The following is an 18746-nucleotide window of genomic DNA, read 5'->3' as shown; positions in this document are numbered from 1 at the left end:
AAAATTCCTTCTACAAATACAATCTAGTGAAATATCTGGTGATGCAATGAGGCTCCATCACTGAATTTGCCACTGGCTCTTTTGTCTTTTGAAATGCAATCATCTCCTTACTTTTGTAACATTTATGCAACATAACCTTCCAATATTCATCATTCTTCTTCCTTCCAGATTCTCTCACACAGTGGTGGGGAACCACGGTCCTTTTATGACTTGTGGACTTCCAACTCATTGAGTTGTCCACAAATCATGAAAGGGTCATGGTTTCCCACCCCTGCTCTAGCTCAATATAAGCATCTTCTCATTGTCTACGGAGCTTCTCAATTATCCAGTTCATGGTTGTTCCCCAGATGCTTCTCATCCAAGAAGCATCTTCAGTTCTGAACTGAATAGAACTGAAGAAGCTTCTTGGATAAGAAGCTAAATGTTTTCAAAGAAATCCAGTTATCTTTTGAAAAGCACCTCGGGGGCACCCTTCTTGGCGTGGCACCGATATTATGCAGTGGCTGCTCCCAGGAAACTTGCCTATTCTCAGCTCTTATTAAAATTTAACGGCAACCTTATTAACTCTACTTATGCTGAAGTTTATTTATTCTTGCAATTGATGACTCTTTTTCGTTGGATGATTAATAAGCCATTAGTCAATGTTGTTCTTATGAACTGTATCAGTGAAAATGGAGGAGACATATAGATTCTGTTCCGAATGACAGATAGTTATTTTTATCTATAAGATGATTTTGGGTGCATTGTAAAAAGGTAGCGTGTAAATTCATTTAAAAAATTCGTATTGTTAAATATGAAGCTATATAAAATAGTAAGCCACTGCAAAATGAAGATGAATGATTTTGTTATTTTAATATATTAGTTTCCTTAGGTTCTCATCTCCTTCCACTTTCAGTATAAACACTCCATCTTTACTTAAGGAGATATTCATAGCTCTACCATTTCTTTCAATACTTTTTTATTACATTGAACCTACCATTTCTGATTTCCTAACTCCATCAGTCACAGCAAAACCCTGTTCTTTTGAATTATTTATAGCACATTTGGGGTGGTTTAGTTTATGAATTTTAGAGATTTATTATTTGCTTTTCAAGAAAGCTCAAAATGACAGCAAAACCCTCCCAAAATATCGGGAGGGGGGGGGTAAGCAATGTAAGACAGCAACCCAAAAAAGATTGGCAGAAACAAATACAAAACAGTATAAAATCAATCAGCAGAGGAAATAAAACACCATCTGCTTTAAAAGTCTGGGAAAATTACAGAAGAAAAAAAACTTTGCTGGCATCAAAATTACATTAAAATAGGTGCCAGTTAGTCAGTGACAATCAATATGGACGCAACACCCTTGCTTTTTCAAATTTTGGAGCAAAAGGAAATTTGTGCATGCAGAAATTTACAAGAAAAGCTAAGTCATGCTTTTGTGTGTGTGTTCTTGTAAAAGAGGAGGTTAAAAAAGACACCAGAATGCAAACTGTTTCACTCTTTTTTCTCAAATGCAAGTGCTGCTTTTTGGGCGTGCAAGAATACATGGGAATCATTCATCAGATCATCCATAGTCAGACGGGAAAGTCCTCGAAAAACCAGTATTTTCAAGGGTTAGGATTATTTCGAGAAAAGTCCAAGCAGCCAGGTATGTTAACTAAAACTCCAGGTTTCCTGGATGTCTTGCAGCAAACTTTTCTTTTTTCTATACTTTCACAGAGTAGAGACAAGGGAGGAGAGGGGGGGGGGGAAGAGCTGAAACGTGGATATATTGGGTCTTCTTTGACTGACAGCTATCCCTGTCCAATCCTAGGCTTTTACATCTTTTTTTCTTTGCCCCATCTTCTGCTGGATGTTCACCGGTTTTGTTAATGAATGCTCTTCCCACTCACCCTTCTCCACTCCTTCGGGACTTGAAAGCAGTTCAGAGGAAGACACGCAGGTTTGAGTGAGGGGCTGCAGTTCCCGTCGAGTGCGTTTCCTTCACCAATCAAAACACCTCGCTTGCCTGCCATCCATCCAATGGAATTCCTCGGGCATCTTCTTTAATTCATCCCTTGCATTTCCTTTTCAGAGTGAAATTTCGTTTTTTTAATAGAAAGCACCGGCTTTGGAAGTGGGGCATTTCCCCCCTCCTCATTAAAGTAAAACGATTCCTTCTTGAAGGTGGAGAGGAACATCTAACATTTCTGGTGCTTCCCCTTGAAATCAAACAGCACTCAGGGGCTGCAGAGAAGAAAAAAAATCCTACACTACAGGGGAAGTATTTTGAATGGGATTCTTTTTTAACAGATCAAGCAAGGTAAGGTTTTGATTGCTACTCCATACTACTGGGCAACAATATCTTTGATAACCCGGGTTAGGTGTTCTGGGTGTGTCAAAACAGTGTAAGAGAAGGAGACTCCAGAAAGTTAGGTGTAGAAGTATTGGTGGGATGGTGTTACATATCAAGAGTGCCTTCAGATTTGATGATGTATGCTTGCATGTGTCAAAGTTACAAGCAGGTGTCCCCCCCAGAATTTGGGCACACTTATGTGTCTTTGGCACAAAAGGCTATCATTTCGCCTTTGATTTTACTGTCTTTCTGATTAGCAATGTATTTACACAATCAGAACAATGCGCTGTCTCAGTCCTTTTTAAAAAAGAGAATTTGGGAAGAGGAAGGGGGATTATTCAGTCTGTGCTAAAAAGGAGCTGACTATTGCTTTCGGCACCTATTCTAATGCAGCTACACCCCAGTTTGGTGTATAAGGCAAATTCAGTTGTGGGGGAATTTGAATCAGAGCCGTGACAATGCTGTTGGGATGGTGTAATAGGATGGGATTCCTGATCTAATGTGTATGATGGGACAGTTGTCATTCTGGGGATATTAGCTTTGCATAAGATTATGTCAATATAATCTTAGGGGGATTTGAGAGGGGGCTGGCTGTGAAATTAATATTTTTCTATCCACTTGTTCATATTTAATTCTCAGTCGAGCATGATTGTGTATGTTTGTTCTCCTTATTTATGCCATTGATCTAGGTAGGTCAATTATTAGATATGCAAATGTGTGAGAGAGGCTTTTTTTTTTTTTTTTGCTGCTTGGGGCTTTTGTAATGTATCCGTATGTCTGTGTAAGAGAGTGTGTTGTATTGCTGCAGTTCTGGGCATGTGCCAGTTCCTTTGTGTGGGTATGCATATCAAATCATAAACTGTGCATTACACTTCCTGCTGCTTTGTATCCGCAGCAGCTTGTGTGTGTGACAGGTTGTGAATGTGTTACTTTGTATACTTGTGTGCCTTTCTAATATATTTGAGAGTGAGGCAGTTTCAAAAGATTGATACCTGTCCTTTTCACACATGAGAATTTCTGATTATTGTACAAATCTTCCTTACGCAGAGTCACACTCGCTGTTTCTCACATATATGCTGAATGATGATATAAGATGATCTTATATTTCACAGACTGGCAAAACCAGCACAAATTAAACCACAGAACTGTTACCTTTTATTTCTATCTCCTCACTCCCTCCACTTTGCAACTATCCAGCAGAAAATGGGTGCTAGAAATGAATTTGAAACATACACATGAAAGCAACCATTCATGGCTATTGCTTAATAAGCTTTCATCTACTGAAGCCTGTTTCCTGAGTCTCCATTTGAAAAGGGTTGAGTATGCATATGCATAGACTCTGAATGTATTCTCACGTGTGAATGTACATGTGTGTATGTGTACGTCTAGTTATGTTTGTGCTTCAGGCACTAAGATTCCTAGATAATTGCTGTGGGACTATGGGATGGATTGCACAGGTGGGCGTTTGGGCATGTGTAAGAGTACAGTGCACGTGGCAGAAGTTTGTGCCGATCTGGGTGTTCAAAATGTTCGTGAGTGCATAACGATATACCTGAAGGAAAAGTGGGTATCCTCATGATTCTGCATGTTGAGGTAGATTCGTGCTGAGGTAAAAGCAGATTGGTTGTGTGTATGTGAACAAAGCAGCTAAGTAAACCCAGGACCCAGGAGCAGTGACAGATAGCAAAGATAGGCCATCCTTGTTCACAAAATTGTCCCAAGAGGTGGAGGTGTGTTGTGAGGAAAAGTTGTCAGGTGTACCCCAGGTAATTGTGGGAAAAGGGTATAAGAAGATGAAGGGAATGTGGAGAGTGAAGCCAAAATAAGATGTACGAGAAAGTAAGACAGTGTGGTAAAACAATAATATGGAACAGGTTTTGAAGAAAATACTATATTAGCTTCCAATAGCTACTAAAGAAGATTTGGGGATGAGGTGGTGTCCTGAAGGAAGCAGCCCATCAAACAGATAGTTTTCCTGTGCTTTCTCAAAGGATGTATATTCAACCCCCACCCCACCATCCCGCTTTTTAAAGGGTGATGCAGAAACCTCTTGTCTTTTGAAGTTCCCGTAATGGGTTTATGGAGGGAGAGATTGCTGGAATTGCGAAGAAAGGATGGTGAGAAGGGGGAGGAGAGAATGGACTCTGCAGTTTCCATGGCAATGTTGCCATGGAAACAGCAAGGCTGCCTGGATCAGCCTCTCAGATGAATGAGGACCACTTATAGGGGAAAAGAACAGGAGAAAATGGGGTGGTAAAGGAAAAAAATGAGTTACCCAGCTTTTTGGAAATGGCTACAGGGAATTTTGCAGTGAGTTTCTGGGATTTCTGAAGTTTTGGTCTAATTTCTGAGGTTCCATTGGTCAGCAGTGGGCTTGTGCATGTACTGATGGAATCAAACTTTTAACACATGATATTTTGGGATATTAGCTGCCTTGCCACTGGAAAAATATGGGTGAAAATAAAAATCTTAATGGCAGAATGTCCATCTAAGCATCAGACCCTAGTTGGTCATATGCATAGCGACCATTGGTCCTTCGTTATAAAGGACAGTTCTTTAATTATTTATTTTCTTGGTTTTGCTTTTGAATTTTCCTCTGTAAAGCAAAGTTATAAACATAAACAACTATTTTTTATCCTTATGAACCTCTCTCAGATTTGCCCCTTTTTCAAGTTTGTCTTTTATTTTTTCCAAGAAAATACGATCATTGTAGACATATGCCCAGTGTGATCTACAGCATTAGAACAGTTTGCAGGTCAATATTTCCAAGTTTATCAAATAAGAAATATTCCTGTGTTGTTCTTCTGGTCAGTTTACTTAAAATCATACAATGCAACAGCCTTTCACAAGATGAAGATTTCTCGAAGTATGTTTGAACTACAATTCCCAGAATTTCAATGTGTGTTCAGTGGGGATTCTTGGGCTCATTGCTACTCCAGCACATCTCTAAGGTATCAAAATTCCCTTAGCATTTATTTTGGAGTAGGCTTATGAAGAATCTTCTATACAGTTGTACTGATTCAGCTTACAATAGAGCTGTATGAGTAACTGTACCGTACATTCTTTTTAGCAAGAGTGGTGGAAGCAAAGATGTCTGAAATTGCTTGTTCTGATAATAAATTACTTCTCTTTTGTAACCCTAGCAGAAATAAATAGCTTGAGGTGTTTAATGTGCCAATATAAAGTACATCTGATACATGGGGCAATGAATCTCAGTTGGTTTGATTTGTAGCTTAACTAAAGTTTAGTTGATGAATAAGTGATAACTATTGATATTAATCAAGACTATTATTTCAGAATGCACTTTCATGTTTTTTTTAAAGCTCTGTTGTTTAAAGCTCTGTTTATGGTGGGTTTTTCTTTCTGTTTTAACAAAATTAAATGAAAAAACATTTTAAAAATAATCTTTCTTTTTTAAAAATAATCAAGTTTGTTTTTTAATTTTCACCCCTTCAATATTTTAAAATAAAAATATATCAAAATATTAGTATGAGTATAAATACAGTGAAAAATGCTATTATATTAAATATTGGCAGATTATAGAATAATTCAATATTGTATGTTTATATTTCATGTATTATGGAGACAACATGATTGAGAATATATAGGTAGCAGGAGTTAATAAGAAAGTATAAATTCAAAATCTAGATAGTAACCTGCTAGCCTGCTGCATTCCAGAAAAATTTTTTCTTGTGCTATAAGCATTTAATTGAAAGAGTACAGTTCTATTTTATACCTCCATGATTTTTTCTAGTATATTATTTGATACAGCCATCAAAATAAAGTGCATGTGTGCCTTGAATTAAATTCAGTGCTATTTGCTTACATGTTTCTATGTACCCCAAAATCAGCTAGAGTCGCATACAGTACAAATACATAATATGGTTTATTTGGTTTTGTGTCAACATGTTGTGTGAACTCAAGCACTGTGGTTTTTTTAACTATTATATCTTATTCCGAAACCCATAGGCAAATCATGACTTAACCAGATGTAAGCTCGCTCATTAACATTCGTTTAAAGACTTGGGCCATGTCATGAGCAGATGGATTCGGACTGTATTGACTGGAATAGGACTGTTGTGAGGGATATAATAAACTGATGGTACATCCTAATTATTTAATATGAAATCTTTATTCTCTTAGTCACTATGGTGCTATAAATCCAAATTTTCACCCCGAATATTTTAAGGGAAATATATAGAAACAGCAAAGATTCCAATCTGCCTATAAGTTCGGGAATGTAGAAATAGTGGTAGTTACTGTTAATTAATTAGCCTGAAACACCATAGTGTGTTATTATGAATTGATGTATCTGGTGGGAATCAGTTATTCTAAGGCTGAGAGAACTGTTCTGTAAACGTGAAATAAATGTCCCCAACTTTCACAAAGAAGAGAATAATTGATTTGAAAGGAAGGGAAGAAAAGACCTACTATTTAAACCCCATGATTGCATTATATATAGGCCTAATAGCTCTGTTCTGCAGTAGGCATTTATATGATTTCTTTCTCAGTGGAGCAATTTATCTAACTGCATTGAATTTGCAAAGCTTCTACTATTATCAAATGCAATTTTTGGGCAGTCGATATTTATTGCCTGGTGTGAAGTCTGACAGCTTCTCATTGTGCCTGTGAATTCTCCATTTTTCACATTGCACCTGGCTAATATGACTTGGAAATTGGAAGTGGGAATGAAATGCACTTTCCATGTAATAGCCACAAAAGTCTACTAGGCACACTTTAACTAGATGATGATAATTTCAGATTTGTAATGTACCCGTAATGCCTGAGTATAAGGCACCAATTCAATAGTGTTTTACAGGTCTAGTTAAACCATCCTTTCTCTTGTTAATACATCCCAGAAAGCCCTTATATATATATAAAAAGGAAAGGGACGTTCTCTCCTTGCCTTTTAAGCTCTCATTTGAATAACTCTGACTTTCAACCAGATGGAGAGGAAAAGATAGGCACCTGCTCTATCAAAGAAAAAGCACACAGTGAACTGCACAAAGGCAGACACATATTTCCACACACTCACACACACACACACACACACACACACACACACACACACACCACACCACACCACACAACACATGGCTATGTAGGAAAGGAAGTAAGGGAGGAAGTTAAATAAAGATCACATCATACATTGGAATGGACAGAACGTTGATATGTAAGACTGAATAAAAATTCATGCAATTAGAAAGTCTGGGACATATTGACTTTTTAAAAATCAAAAGTATTTGCAGAGAAATACAGGATGATGCAATGCTATCTTACTTGATATATGTAAAAAGTAAATGTGAAGTAAAAAGTAAAGGCATAGATACCATTCACAGAGTTGCAGGAAATGGCCATTTTTTCCCTCTCAAATGTCTACCAGAGTACTGATAGTAAAGAATATTTATAGCTCAGAACTGTGTTGAACTGCGTTGCAGGTCCTTGGTGCTCTCTGAGTTTGGTGGTTTTCTTGCAGACATTTCATTACCAAACTAGATAATATAATCAAAACTCCCACTTCTATCATTGCCACATTTGAGTGTCAAAGGCTTCAGAAAGCACACAAATGGGACAATGGATGATGTTACCCAGATTGGTAATGAAATGTCTGCAAGAAAACCAGCAAGCTCAGAGAGCACCAGAGACTCCACAGTCCACCAGAGTTTTAGGCCATTATAATCATAATCTCAGCTCTATGGTTTAGAAATCAGTACTGCTATACTCACACTGCAGAGACAAAATGCCAGCAAAAAAAAAAAAGGGGGGGGCCAGAGGAATTAGTTTTAAATCCTCATAATTGAAAGGAGAAATAATCCAAATTCTGTAAAAAAAGAATTATTCTGAAGAAATTGGACCAATAACTGATGCAAATTATCTGTATGAAGAACCTATGAATTATATCCAAAAGTGGTTCGAAGTTTTGGGTGCCCTTATTTATAAAGCTCTTAATGAGTGAGAAACTGATGTGGGATAAAATAAATAATATAAAAAATACCCAAGAGAAATCTAATTCTGAATGATATCACTACCCTTGTACTTCTAGTTTTTTGTGTCTCAAAAATGAAGTGCTACAAGTGCTTCATCTTAAATGTTACAACTGCCTCTTCATACAGTGTCACAAATGTGAGAATGAGATTCATTGTGAGTAAATTTAAATAACGGAATTCAGGTTTACAAGATACATTTTGAAGGACAAGAGCAGTCACATTTTTATTTATACAATGCCTAGCAATCTTAATCTGACTTTAGTCACCAAAAAATTTACTAAGCACCAATGTACATGCCGGTACATTAGATCTAAGGGCCAATTGAGGAAAGGTATTTCTTTATTTTGCCTGGTGGAATCTTATTAAGAAAAGAATAATAGAAAATAGCAGTAGAACTTTGCTGCAGTAGATCTGTGCCTCATATGTTAACATCTCCAAGGAGGACTGAGATCTCCTAAGTGAAAAGTTGCAAATCCACAACTAGCGTAGATAGTTGTGGACAGATTCTAACCAAGAATCTGACTCACTATAAAATAAATTCTTATGTTCATATATATAAATTCTTATGTATATATATATATATATATATATATATATATATATATATATATATATATATATATATATATATATACATACATACATACATACACACACACACACACACACACACACACACACACACACACTTCATGTTACTGTGCGTGATTGATTTAAAAGTCACTGGGATGAAATTACGATTTTTGGAAGTATGATATTCTTATTATCTCCACTAGACATAAGAATACAAAATTGCAAAAGTTTTGATTTTTTTTTCTCCCTTATGCAAGTTATATCAGGGTTAAACTATAATCCCATTAGATGTAGTGGTAGGACTTACTGCTCAGTAAACATATAACAGTATATGATCAATGGATCAATTCCATACACAGGTAATCCTCAACTGAACAACAGTTCGTTTAGTGACCGTTCAAAGTTACAGCGGCACTGAAAAATGTGATTTATGGCCATTTAAAGACCTATTTTAGGGGTTATAGCAGAAAACATCCCAACACTTCTCCTATTAATCAAAATCAGAAAATCATCACACTCCATTGTCTCTGTCCACCCTCAATTCAGTCCCCCAAAGCCATGTTTTCTACAGCTTCCTGAGAGTGTGAGAGCATGGTTCTTTTATTTTCTGGGAAGCCATTCCATAAGAGAAAACTTTCCATAAGATACTGTCCTTCAAATTCCCTCTCCTCACGCCTCCCAAGGAATAGAAATTACCAGCAACTCTGCAGGCATGTCTTGAGTAAAGAAATTCTGTTCGAAGTAAGCTGCAAAAAAACAAGTCTATATGTGAAGGTCCCATTGAACTCATTTATTTCTAATCATGCCTATACACAAGAACCTTCTTAACCAATGGCTATCTTGCAGCTAGGTAAGGGTCAACAGAATTTAAGGGAGATTGGTTTGCTTGTGGATACATAGGGATTCTAGGCTGATTCCTCTTTTAACTCCGCCCACAATTTCTGTCACTCCTTCTACATAAGCTAACTCAAAGGTAGCCAAGCCCCAATAGATCTTTAAAGGTTAACGCTGGTTTCTTGGACTGTACTCAGAATGCAAATGCCACAAACCGAAGTGTTCCTAGGCAAACTTCTTAAGACTGCATCTGGGATTGTTTGGCACATTCAGTACTGATGATTTCAGAATTATATCCCAGCATTTATTACTGGCTGATTGTGCTGTCCCAGCTAGTCTATGGGAATTGGATAGTTACTTAGGAATTATGAGCTGTCCCCTTAAAGGAATGCATCATGGTAAATGTAGTTAAAGGTATCCTGGGAAATGTAGTTCATGTCACCTGGCCACATCTTTAATCCCGATTGGTCACTAATTTAACCCTCCATGGGTAGGGGGAGGTTTCCTCACTCTTGCCTGAACACAGCCTCGTGGTAGCAGCTCTACCCCCTACCTCTATGACTATGGGATAGAAAGATTAACACCATGCAGCAGCTTCAATCATCATGGGGTTGAGGCCTGTTTCCTTTATCATCTTTTTACTGTTCTGTATCCTGTGCAGATGCAGATAGATAAACTCCACAAAACGTCAATAAAAAAGTACATTTATTGGTTCATCAGGTATCCTCATAACTCACATTTGTGACAAAGTTCTTCTTTAACAACCAATCCTTTTGCATATCTGCCTTGTAGTAAAGATGGTTATCTCCTAACCTATCTTGTAGCGATAGAAAGCAGATGCCATGAGAATTCAGGCAGAAGTGAGGAAAACTCCCCCAATCCATCGAGGGTCAAATTAGTGACCAATCAGGATTACAGATGTGGCCACGTGACATGAACTACATTTCCCAGGATACCTTTAACTACATTTACCATGATGCATTCCCTTAAGGGGACAGCTCATAATTTCTAAGTAACTATCCAATTCCCATAGACTGGCTGGGACAGCACACTGGTGCTGAACACTCCTGAAAAATCCTGAATCATGTCTCTGACAGACATTGGTTTCTGAAAGCAGGAGATGGTACTATGTCCATTCCTATCACCTCCCTTATGCTTGTGCGTGCTCGCGCACACACATTCACACACACACACACACACACACACACACACACGCACACACACACAGGCATTGCTTGCCAGGAGCCCTTCACAAGCCTGTTTTCTTGATAAAGGCAGTAAGGCCACACGAGCTAGCTACACTGCTAGGGAAACACGTGGGCAGCTATATCAAGGAAGCTCAGGGGGCTCAGTAATGTTAGAGATGTTCATTGTAAAATGCAAGCTTGTGATGTCATAGAATAGAATGTGAGATGATCACTCCTGGGTCTTTTGTGCCAGTGGGATGGGGGTAGGTCAATCAACCTTGTATGTGTTGTATTTTTGTTTTCCAGTTTAATCCAGGATTTTTTGCAGTGAAACTCTGAGAAGACTGCTGCAAGATTTTTGTTCCCTCCATAAAAACCTGACCTTTTCTGTAATGCCTTTGGCACAATCCTTTAGTTTTCAGCAGCTGCATCTAGAAGACAGTGTACAATGCTGGGTGCCTCATCTTGCAAAATGTATTGCAAAATTAGAAGAGGGGCAAATGAGGACAACTCTAGTCAAAAGGGGGAGGGGCATATTTATGTTGAGGAAAGGATGAAATATACAGGATTTTCTGGCGGAAGCACATATGTGCATCTTCAATACAATTTTACAAATTATTCTTGTGTGTTGCCAGTGTGACAAACCATAAGGTTCTTTTTCTCTCTTTGTTCTGTTGCTGTGGTGGAAAATATATTCTGGAGGACTGGTTCTCTCATTACGCTGAGCTAGAGTGGATGTAAAACATTTAAGATGAACATATTACAACTTTGTATATATGTAAATTTCCTTTGGCAAGATCCACATGTAAGCTACAGACTCTTAAGAGGTGGGAGCACCCAAATTAAATTTGATTGAAATTCCCTTACATCTCAGTCTGATTAAAATTAAATACCATCAATAATAACCACGGCTTGGAACTGTAATTAATAAATCCCCTATTCTGTCACATTAAAATTCACAATTGTTTAACTTTAGGAGATACTTGGGAGCTTCATCTATTTTTTATGGCCATGCATTGGTTGGATCCTCTGGGAATGTCCGTGTGCTAGAAATATTCGTTGTAGAATGGAAAGTTTGTGAAGTCATAAAATGAAATGTGAGCTTATCACTCCTGAGTCTTTTATGCCAGTGGGACAGGGATAGGGATGGGAATAGGCCGAACCTTGTAAGCCCTGTATTAACACTAACCAATAGCCAGAAATAAGTGATCCAGGGGAGAATAAAAGGACTACTACTTGCATGTGCTCCGTGTAAGCTGCTGATGGAAAAAAAAACCCTCTTTTTTATAAGCAAACTTGAAAATACTGTTGGCTACCACAATCATGAAGGGAAAATAGAGCCAGTTTGGTATCATGGTTAAGGTACTGGATTAGAAAAGAGGAGACTGTGAGTTCTAGTCTTGCTTTAGGTATGAAAGCCAACTGGGTGACTTTGGGCCAGTCACCAGGAGTTCTAGAATCATAGGGTTGGAAGGGACCTTGCCCAACTCTCCCCACCTCAAGGCAGGACCTTATACCATCCCAGTCACGTGGTTTTCCAGTCTAATCTTGAAAACTTCCAGTGATGGTGCACCCATAACCCCAGGGGGCAAGCTATTCCACTGATCAATTGCTCTTATTGTCAGAAATTTTTTCTTATTTCTAGCCTGGATCTGTCTTTGACAAGCTTCCACCCATTGTTTCTTGTACTGCCCTCTAGTGCCTTAGAGAATAAGTCAACCCCCTCGTCCTTGTGACAGCCCCTCGAGTATTGGAAGACATCTATTATGTTCTCTCTTAATCCTTCTTGTCAATAGGGTAGACATACCTAACTCCCTCACCCATTCATCCTAGGATTTAGCCTCCAGACACTTTGTCATCTTTGTTGTTTGTTCAACTCCCTCCTTAGGCAGGAAAGCCAGCTGGGTGCCTGTAAACTACTAGTCACTCCCTCTCAGCCCAACTCACCTTACAAGGTTATTATGGGGAACCTAGGAAGGGGAAAGAAGGAATATTAGATATGTTCACCACCTTGAGTTATTCATAGAAGTAATAAAGATGGAATACAAATAAATAAATAGGATTTTGCAGCTTCCATCTTTTAAGGAAAGTCGATTACTGTACTTATGAGCACCCCCACAAATGCTAAAGGAGTCAGGCAAAAAAAAAACACCCCACTTTGCCTTGAAAACTTCCTTTGTAACACAAATGTTTTCCCTTTTGAAAATAAATATTTTTTTTAACTTATTTGATTTTTTTTAGGTCACCAATCTCAAACATATGATTCTGGGTCCCTAACAGAGGATTAATAAAAAACCAAGTATTTTGAAATGATACTTTTCAGTGTGCAGCTTGATGGAGCCAAACAAAAATTGGTATCTACACATCTGGGGAGCTCAGAATTTTTAAGCAAATCTTCTGTTAACCTACTTTTTGAAGAGGCAATCATTTGGGGCAAGTAACTTAGTTTGGTTGGTAGGCTGGCCATTAAAAAGAGAGTTCCCATTTTCCTTAGCCATCACAAAAACCTAAAATCAATCAGTTATAGAATAATCTCCAAACATCTGGAACACTACTTGAATGCCACTGATATTGACCAAATCACCATCAGTCAATTGCAAAGGGCAGTTTTACTTGGAACAGCTTACATCCAGCAATCATATCTCTAATATCATCAAACAACATCTGCTTATCCCAAGTTCTTGAAAAGAGCTTGATATGTGGATAGAAATGTCAGATCCAGTCTAAACAACTTAAACATTCTTAACTGTTGTTGAAGAGTAACTAATTTAACAAAAGAACTTGAGCAGCCTTTCCTTCGGATAAAAGGAGTGACATTAGGAAGCTTTTGCATTTTGGGGGTGGGGTGAAGGGGCAAGTTAAGGATCAGCATTATAGCAATGTGAGTATTACTATTAGAGACAGTGTTCAATGGAAATTAGATACACATAATGTCAAGATTTCTATGTTTTTATGATAGTGTATCTTAGAAGGCACCAAGCTGGGGAAAACCAGATTGTGACAATGTTAGTTATTAGATATTAGCATTCCACTAGATATTTAATTTCTGAAATCAATAAAATAGTACATTGTCATTTACAAAGCTAGCAGCATTAGCCTATATTGTCTGTGTTAATTTTACACAATGCATATATATGAGGTATGGAGGTACAGATACACATTTGGATGCACACATACTTTCCAACATTTTCAAGATTGGCACCCGTTCAGCAGTGTGCTTATTTGTGCGTGGGTACAATTGAGATTGGATGTGTGTGTTAAATTTAACATCAGAGATGGATTATTCATGCCAATCGTGCAACTATTTACTAACAAGATGTTCAGAAGCAATAAAATAGTTTCGAAGTTAATAAAAGGATTGCTGTGGCACTCTGTGGTTTGGGGCTTGCTTTAATACTGTACCAAATATGAGTTGCTGAAGGCCACAGGGGAAGTGAGCAATGGCTTTTGAATCCTGCCTACTCTATGGGCTTCAGGGAGGTGGTTGACTATTGTCTTCTGTAAGAAATCAATAGAAAAGAGTAGCTAATGTTCTTTCTTCCTTTATGGCTTTGTTATTTACTGATAGGTAAACTGGAGGTTATAATTTTCTACACGTATCAGATCTCAGCTGCAAACATTTGGATGACTTTTAAGTGGTCTCAAAGTGGTCGAGAAAATTACTTCTTATGGCCATTTAGTGGTCACCCAGATTTTTGCCATCAAATGTGGGAACCCTAACCTTTTCCATATTCCACCTGTTTATTGATACGCTTTGCCAGAAAGAAGTAAAATAATCTTTGTTTTTATGGCATCCAAGTGTGGAAGTCCATGACCTCAGAAGACTATTAACTTTTCCTTTGGCATTATGATGTCCACAAAACCATTTTGTATTTTGGCAGCTTATATTATAACCAACCTTCTGATCTTTGATATTAATTCCAGCTCTTTCCCTTTAACTGATTTTAATCTGTGACTTCTGTAATTTAATTTCATCTTATCTTGCTTTTCTGTTCAACCAAGTATTCCAGAGGCCTAATTAAGCTAAGATTCAAAATAAAGAATAAAAAAGGAAGAGGGAAACAATTAAAATTAATAATAATTCATGAATCTTGGATGGTCTCCTAAAAGTTGCCATGTGTAATATATTTGTACAATGTACCTTATATAATAAACCCCAGAAGGTTTTTTTTTAGTTTTTTTCAATAGCCTAAAACCAATAATTTATAAAAAAATCAGTAGTTTAGTTTTTAAAAAAGGAAAAGCATTAGAACAAACATTCAAAATCTGTCCCAAAAGAGATGCTATCCAGAGGTGGTATTCAGCAGGTTCTGACCAGTTCTGGAGAACCGGTAGTAGAAATTTTGAGTAGTTCGGAGAACCAGCAAGTACCACCTTTGACTGGAGATTTTACACTATCCTTCCCTTGCCACGCCCACCAAGCCACGCCCACCGAACTGGTAGTAAAAAAAATTGAATCCCACCACTGATGCTATCTGACAGATTTTAGAAGAACCATCCTCAGTTCTCCCCAATATAAAGAAAATTCTCCTTTTCAAAAGGAATTTACATCTTAAATTTTAATAAGCCCTTGGTTAAAACAATCTTTGTTGTTGTTTCTAAAACTATTCAATTTTAATAAAGTGTGCTGATTAATGAGAAGTATCTTCCTAGCTGATCATTTTAAAAGAATTGTAGCTCCAGAGTACAATTTAATTTAATTTACTTTAATTAAAATAACAAATAGTTTTAATTATTTTCTCCAGATTAAACTGGATGCACGTCCTGTTAAAATCATAGGTACAATGGAAAGCTGTCATATCAAGTTTGACTATTAATGCACCAAGTTCAGTATTGTCTGTAAATTATCTGATGCAATGGATGTATGGATGTGAAAATAATGTCTCAATTATCAAGATAGCTGTGTTTGTTGTGAGAATTGCAAATTATGCACCAATAGTTTAAAAAAATGCAGGAACTAATCCAAGCAATTGCTAGGAATTAAACTGCCTGACTAAAAGACATACCCCCAAACACCCCCCCAAAAGCATTTTTCTGGTATCTTTACTGAAATGGATAGAAATGGAAATGGATAGAGAAATATTAATATGTGCCTATGTTGATAGGACAGTCATGGTTCGTGTTAATCTATGGCAAGTAATGCACGTCAGAAGATTAAAAACCAACAACAATTGCGTGTACGAGTGTGTTTCTGTCCATTAGGGTATATACAATGACAGTTGACTATATAAAAGTAAGTTGAATGCACAGGGAATGGGATAATTAAGAAACACGTGTGGCATAACAAGAAGCAATAGTGTCAAGAATGAATAGCGCTAAATGAATGTGAACTGAATACAAGAGTGAATGACCATTATGAAAAAAAGTACTTTTGAGTTTTTCATATACTGCAGAGAGTATGAATGGAAGATCAAGTTGCAAAGCAAACTCATGAATGGGTTGAGAGCAATGAGAAGACAAAAAAAGACGTGGCAGGGATGAGTTAATGAGACCTTCAGAACGAACAAGGAGTTTAGAGAACAAAAGGCAATGTAAAGCATGAGGTAGATGAACATAGTAGAAATAAGGATTGCTTTTCAAGCATAGAAAAGTACTTGCGTGTGTGTTTGTGTGTGCATGTACTTATATGCGTAGGTGTGTTTAATTCTTCTACACTACCCAGAGTTACCTGGGTAAGATGGGCAACTATTTAAGATGTACAACTAAAAAAGTTAATAAAATGAAGAATTAAGTGCTGTTGGTGTAAATTTCTTCCCTCCTTCCCTCCCTCCCTCCCTTTTTACACTGAAAAGGAACAATGTTATGCTATTTATGTGACACTAGAAATTGCCCTTGTTCTATCATTTTTTTCACCCCTGTCAGGAGATACAGGGGTCGTTTATATATAAAACTCGACTGACATAGGAACTGAGGCTCTATCAAGTCCTAATAAGGTAGCTCTGGATACTCTACCATAAAAATGTATCTACTCATCCATTCCTGATATCAATCCTGATAACTTGAACTCCAGGAAGATATTCGTGAAGAGTGTCCAAGCACTCAGGTAGCAACTGTGCCTCTAAAAGTACAGTTCATTTGAAAGGATCGTGTTGCAGTAAAATACAGCAATTAAAAAATGCAATCAAGAATTTTTATGGATGTATCCATACACTTTTGGCTTTTGATTTCAGTGAAGAACAAATGAAAAAATATGGACGCAATGTTACATTAATATAAGCTAAGGCAATGTCTCTCAACTTTGACCATTTTAAAGAAGTATGGACTTCAACTCCCAGAATTCCTCAGCCAATATGCTGGCTGGGGAATTTTGGGAGTTGAGGCCTACGCTTCTTAAAATGGCTAAAGTTGATAAGCATTGTGCGTGGGCTGAGGTGAGGAGAAAATGAGAAGGGGGCTGGCTCCAATAGATCTGCTGCCCTAGTTGCCTCAAAGACCTAAATGGGCTCTACTTAAAAGCCTAGAAAATGTTTGTGTGGGAGATATAAGAGAAACTCTGGGGAAAACTGGAAATGTAGTTCTTTGGCTAGAGGGGGAAAATGAGATGCTGGTAAGATTTCAATTCTGATCTTAATCCCCAGCACATTGCTAAGATTCCACTTTGCTGCCGCATGCAGTGTTTCATTATTTGTGGCAGCCTTTCTCCTCAGTTAAAAGCCAGGAAACCGTTTATGCTTTCAGCTAAAGATATATTTGATAACCATAATGACCAATGACAAGCTGGTTTCCAATTGCAGCTCAAAAAAAAAATCACCTTAGCCATAATTGGGCATGTAAAATGTCAGATTATGTCAGGTCATGTAATATTAGTTCAGTATTCCTGTGACACCTACAATATTGTGCACCCATTTCTTTACTCATTCAAAAGGCCAGCACATTTGTGGTTCCATGAATAAATGGATGTGTTTCATTTCTGCACTTAACTCTCCTTTTTCTCTCTCTCTGGTGGAGCTTATAGTATGGAGCAAATTGCTGATGGCATTCAAGCAAACTCTTTGCTCAATAAAAGTTGGTGTGTTTGTGTGTGTGTGTGTGTGTGTGTGTGCGCGCGCACAAAAGGAGTCTTTTTTTACCAGACAATATAAAGAGATGCTGAGATTCTAAAATGAATGCAGAGAAGAGCAAGGAAGATGATAAGGGGACTGGAGCAGTGGTGGAATTCAAAGGTTTTTTTTTACTACCGGTTCTGTGGGCATGACTTGGTGGGCATGGCAGGGGAAGGATACTGTAAAACCTCCATTCCCACCCCACTCCAGTGGAAGGTTACTGCAAAATCCTATTCCCTCCCTATCCCACCAACCTGCTTTCCAGCTCCTTTCTCCTGCGCAGGGCAACAAAAGAGGAGCCAGCCGATCAGCTGGGACTCAATGGGAGGCAGAGAATAGATGCGGGCAGGGCCAATCAGAGCTGGTATTTGCTGGTTCTCCAAAGTACTCAAAATTTCCACTGCCAGTTCACCAGAACTGGTCTGAATACCTGCTGAATACCACCTCTGGACTGGAGGCTAAAATATATGAAGAATGGTTGCAGGAATTGGGTATGTCTAATTTAATGAAAAGAAGGGCTGGGGTGACATGATAGCAGTGATCCAATATTTGAGGGGCTTTCACAAAGAAGAGGGGGTCAACTTATTCTCCAAAGCACCTGAAAGCAGAATAAGAAGCAATGAATGGAAACTAATCAAGGAGATAACCAACCTAAAACTGAGAAATTTCTTGACAGAACAATTAATCAGTGGAACAGCCTGCCTCCAGAAGTTGTGGATGTTCCACCATTGGAGGTTTTTAAGAAGAAATTGGAGGCTTCTGAAGTCCCTTCCCACTCTGTTGTTCTGTTAGAATGTTATATATA

At 37.9% G+C, this 18746-nt stretch overlaps 1 protein-coding gene across 1 annotated transcript in view; it reads left to right on the top strand.

Annotated features, from left to right (window-relative positions):
- The first annotated feature begins 1856 nt into the window (after positions 1-1856).
- The window catches only part of SHISA7 (shisa family member 7), a 43570-nt gene continuing 26680 nt past the window's right edge, over positions 1857-18746 (top strand). The window contains exon 1 of the mRNA XM_087918187.1: positions 1857-2284. The gene's annotated coding sequence lies outside the window, so the exon portion shown is untranslated. The remainder of the gene's footprint in view (positions 2285-18746) is intronic.

This window comes from Pseudonaja textilis, chromosome Z, assembly GCF_049901715.1.
Source record: "Pseudonaja textilis isolate UNSWEBS1 chromosome Z, rPseTex1.2, whole genome shotgun sequence".
NCBI lineage: Eukaryota > Metazoa > Chordata > Lepidosauria > Squamata > Elapidae > Pseudonaja > Pseudonaja textilis.
This window is presented reverse-complemented; position numbering and strand designations above follow the sequence as displayed.